The following is a 5740-nucleotide window of genomic DNA, read 5'->3' on the forward strand; positions in this document are numbered from 1 at the left end:
CAAAAGAAGTTTGAATATTAGTTGAATGTAGTGGAGGAGATAAAATATAATTTAGTAAAATCCTGGGAATATTCTGGGAATGGGGGACCATGGTACATCGAGGGAAAGGGGCAGCATGTACAGTCAGGAATAATATATGTAAGGGGTAACATGGAAAATTACTTGGTTTTGATGGATCAGAAAGTGATGTGATGGATATAAATGACTGTGATTAATAATGAGAACCTGATTCACCTTACCCATTACAACTCAGCTGCATGAGACACACACAGACAGTCGATACAACGACCTCACCTTCAAATATCAAAACTCCAGAGACTCAAAGGAACCCTTCACCAAGGTCTCAAGCACCAATGGCAGTTCCCACTGCGTGGAGGAGGCACACATCACCAGGCGTTGTCTCCTGACCCCCTACAGAAACCACTTCATGAGAGGGTGGCTAAAGACCGGTCTATCGCCAAAACCCTCGTAGCAGGAAGAAATGGCTGCTGCATACCCTTTAACAGAGGCATGAGACAGCCCTCTATCCACCAAATACTGCAAAAAGGAGAGAATAAACCCAACTGAACAGGATAGGGGCTCTAATCTACTTTCCTGGAGTAGCGTTGGAACCCTGGCCACTATGCCTAGTAACAGGCAATGGTGGATCCGGCTCTTGCCGCCTGGATGGTCTGGACAACCTATACAGACAGTCCAGCCCTCCTCAGCTTGTCCCTCTCAGGAGCTGTGCTTGAAGAGGATGGCCCAGAGTTTGCAACGCGCCTATCACACCTCCTGAGACAGAGCCCCCCAGAACTCAGTGATGGTTCCAGGGCTGGGCCGCCGTCATCTGAGGGGGATGATGACTTATGTTTTCACTAGAGAGACAAAAACCAAAGTCATCACTAGGGGAAGTCCTGGCGGAGAGATGTTGGCGGTGGGCTTCCGCGGGATGCTGATGTACCTGAACACCGATGACATATTGTCGTCATCGGCAGATGAAGCTGGTGTCTCAGGGATGACTGAAGGCAGCGAGGACTTCAACGGCGTCGTTCTCGAGCTCCGGCTCGCTCTCATTGCAACAAAACGTCACATCGAAGCGTCAGAAGTGATCCTACCGCTGCTGGTGTCGAATCTTGGGCAGCGCTCAGAAGGCTGGTGGCTGCTGGACTTTGCTCTCTGCATGGTCTGCGCTGAGGCACTCGAAGCAGGCGTCGTAAAGATCCATCCCGGCGATCAGGCCGGGACATGACGGGCCCTGAAGAGGTTCTTGAAGCAGCAACTCTATCCGTGGAGATGAGCAGTCAGTGGGCAAATCGCCGTTCGCTGAAAAGAAAAAAGATAGCAGACGTGTGCTACCTTTATATACTGTGGGGTCCGCACATTCGGGTAGGCGCTTCCTGATTGGCTGGCTACGCTTATGCAAATTTTCAGTGGGTGAATTCATGCTGGTGATTGGAGGATTACCCATAGAGTCCAGTAGAGGCCGGCCTGTGTGAGTTAGAACCGTGGTTTTATATCAGCATCTTTAGGAAGTGGCAACCTAAGCCTATGGAGAAAAATAACACTCCGAACTTCTTATTTTTTTTGTTGGCCCAAACATCTTCTCGTTTTTAACTCTGTTTATGAGCTGCTTGGTTTTTATATAAAACACTTTAGAAATCAAATAAACATGTCTATCATTTTCTAGACTAGACGAGTATATTTGATATTGACTATAGAATAAAGTAAAAAAAATGAGCTTCACCTTTACCAGCTGCACCAATAATTTTAAACCAGTAATATACTATATATTATTCTGAAATGGGCCATTCTGCATAATGAGTACTTTTGGTACTTTAAGTATATTTTGATGCTAATACTTTTGTATTTTTCCTGAAGTAAAGTTGAATAAAGGCTTTTACTTGTAACAGAGTATTTCTACAGTGTGGTATTACTACTTTTACCTAAGTAAAAGATCAGAGTACTTCCTCCACCTCTGTGAAACATAAATCCTGAATCATCACTGGTGCAGCCGAGTGGTTTTAGAAATCACATCATCAGTTAAATGGAGATCACCTGTAGTTGGTGAAGGGTGATTTAGGTATAAATGCACCTGTAACTTTTTTACAAAACCTCCAACATGAAGACAAAGAAACTCTCTGATCAGCTCTGTGAAAAGATGATTGAAAAGTCAAGTCAGTTTTATTTGTATAGTCCAATATCACAAATGACAAATTTGCCTCAGGGGGCTTTACAATCTGTACAGGATATGACACCCTCTGTCCTTTACAGTACGACCCTCTCATCGGATGAGGACAAACTTAACAAAAAACTTTTAACAGGGAAAAGCTCTGTGAACAGATTATTGAAAAGCTCACATCGGAGGAGAAAATGTCACTGAACTTCCTTTGGAGTTAAATCCATCAATATTTAACATAATATTCAAACTAAACTCATTGTTATTTCATCATTCCAAGTTTTATTGGAGCTCATTTTCTTTTAATTACAGAATTATTTATTTTAATAATCTTTTTCAAAAGTCTGTTTTTGTTTCATGAAGGTATTTTTCTCCTTTATTGTTATTGTCTGAGGATGGAGGGGGGCGCTGACTAGTGACAACGCAGCTGTTGTGAAAAGAGACATTATGAATAAAAGTGTCATTCAGAAAAAATATGAAATAAAAACAGACTTATGAAAAAGTGATGTTTTCAGAAGAATCTTTAATGAACTAAAAGTCAGCTGTAATCTGATATACATGTTAAATAATATTAATACTAAGTAAAGACAATACAGTATATTGATCCCAGGAGGGAAATTTAGCTTTACAGCAGCACAAGAATATCAAAGAAAGACAAGAACAGTTATGAGTAGAAAAATATAGACCCATATGCAGATAATAAAACATCACATTTAGAAAGCTATTAAACCAGTGTGCATAAATGTAATGTAATGCAAAACCAATAGTGCTGTTTTCTGATTATCCAAATCAAAGTTTCATAGTAGTTACAGTATATTTGGAATGTGTTTATATATGGATTAGTATATATGCAAAATAAATTAAATTAAGCACCAGATAAAAAAATAAAACCTTATTAATAATAATAATATTGAGAATAATAATATGATTGAAGTTAAACACTTCTGGTGAAATGTTCATCAAATTATATAAATATGAATTGAACATGTAACAATTATTATACAGATATTTTAATCCTGTTCAGTTGAACACACTTTGATCAGCAGATGGTGATAAAACATCATCAAAAGAAGTCCTGCTGCAGGTTCTTCTCCTCATTACACAACATTTAAAAAGACCTCCAGACTGCAGTTTACCTGCTGAAATTAAAGATGTTAAACTAAAGTCGGTAGCACGTCATTTTACAGGTCTGCAAATTTCCTGGTATATGGGTGATAATTAGCAAGTAATCTATGTGAAATTTCTTTGGAATTACTGCTAAATTACCCCAAAATTTACCTCAAAATCTATCAAAAATTACTTTATTATAAACATTATTTAATAATGATATGCTACAATAGCACATAAAGGTTAAAATAGGGCCCTTAGGCTTGAGAAGCGGCTGTATGCTGCTCTTCATCGGAGGTGGAAAACCAAAACTAATAGAAGACACTTCTGATCAGACACAAATCTCACAATTGTGTGACTTATTGATTACACAAATGTAACCTGGTAGCTAATGTCATGATTCAGGGAGATTTTAAAGAAATTTCAAAGAAGTTATTTGCTAATTATTATCTATTTACCAGCAGACATGGAAATAAAGCATATTAATTAACTTTGTATTATTTTCCTGGAAATATATTGAATAAATTACGAGCTATTGGAAAATAGTGAAATATATTATTAAATAATGTATATAATAAAGTAATTTTCGATGAATTTTGAGGTCAATATTGGGGTAATTTGGCAGTAACTCCAACGGTTATTTGCTAATTATCACCTAATTACCATGAAATTTGCAGACCTGTAAAATGAAGTGTTACCCTAAGTAATGCCATCGCTTCACATCATTTGTGGATTATACAGTATGAAGTAAAAACAATATGTTCAAATTCAGTTCCAGGCAGTCGTTTGATATGATTCATTCAGGGAAATTAAGGAATATTAATAAAGGAGATGCTTTCATCTGATAGTCTTCAGCCTCCCTGTCTCAGCCTGTGTCTCGAGCTTTTGCGTCACTTTTATACTGTGGTGTCAGTTATCTTTTAGTTCCAGTTTGTAGCTTTGTAAAATTTTGGTTTTGTCTAGAAGGTAACCCCCAAGTTGCGAAACTTTTGTGAGATAGTTAAGGTTAGGCCAAGGCTTATTTAAAGAGGCTGGGACACGGTCTTGAGCTATTGGGTATGACACATGTGCAGAATGAATGAATGACTGAATAATTTATTTTCATGTCTGGTCATTTACATAATCCATCTCATGGGATTATTTAGACACATTAACAAACAACAAAACAAACAAACATCACAGCATGTTAGACCACCATCATCTAACAGCACAATACACCAGCATCATCCAAACAGAAAATTAAACATCATCCAGACATAATCGCACACGTGAACCTCCCACAAATAATGCTCCAGGATACATCCCACAATGAAAACACAACAAATAAACAGTCACAGATATACAATCACAGCCGCCTAAGCACAAGACACATACACACATCCAATCATGACAAAAAAAGGCATCAGAGTCGGAGGAATGTATCTATTGTATGTTGCTTTTCTTCTCCTGTCCCATGCTTTAGAAAGAAATTCAGCAAATGCAAAAATATTATCAAAAAGATATTCAATTAAGGCTCCAGTCTCCGTACCTATCAAATCTAAAACAGGAACATGAACATTTGTTAAATAATATTTGTCGTAAATCATGATACAAAGGACAAAATATGATAAAATGAATTTCGTTCTCAACCTCATTTAGTTCACAATATTGGCAAAGTCAGGACAGACAGGACAAACACATGTTTGATACAGTTTGGAATATGTAGAATAACCCATATCGCTCATCATTTTAGTTTTATCTATAAACCCCCCCAATGCTCTGACTCTGCTAGAACTGATGCACCACGTAAAAAAGACATACAATCATCTAAGAAAAAGCCAAGATACTTCTATTTATCTGTTAACTCAAGTTGTTTCTCACCAACGCAAAACTGAAATCTACTCCTTTCTCTACCTGGTTTTCCAAAGTGCACAATTTATGTTTTGTTTTTTTATTGATATAAAATCTCCACTTTTTACACCATCCATCAACACATGTCAGCATTGCTTGTAAATCTTCCTCATTCTCTTAACAGTAAAATAATATCATCAGCATAAAGAAGAATGTTCACAAGTACACGGCCACATAAAACCCCTTTCCCCAGCTGCTTTATCTCTCTTGCCAGATCATTAATAAAAACAGCAAATAATGTTGGTGATAAAATATCACCTTGCTTAACACCAGAGGGCGTCGGAAACATTTCTGTATGATATTCATTCACTTTCACACAAGCAACAGGTGCCCTATATAAAGAGTTAACGGCTTGATAGGATTTTCAGCACATCTGGGGGCCAAGCAACGGGCACGCGCTCCAAACAGGCACTGCAGCAGGAATCAAGATGAACAATCTAAAATGAAACATTATCGATAAAAAAGAAAAGGCTAAACAAACCAAACATGAAGATCAGAAACTAAATGAAATAATTTTACATATAAAAAGGTTGACAATAAAAAAAAAAACAACTAAACAACAACAAAAAGAAAACTATGAAAAAA

Source organism: Sebastes umbrosus, chromosome 1 (assembly GCF_015220745.1).
Source record: "Sebastes umbrosus isolate fSebUmb1 chromosome 1, fSebUmb1.pri, whole genome shotgun sequence".
Taxonomy (NCBI): domain Eukaryota; kingdom Metazoa; phylum Chordata; class Actinopteri; order Perciformes; family Sebastidae; genus Sebastes; species Sebastes umbrosus.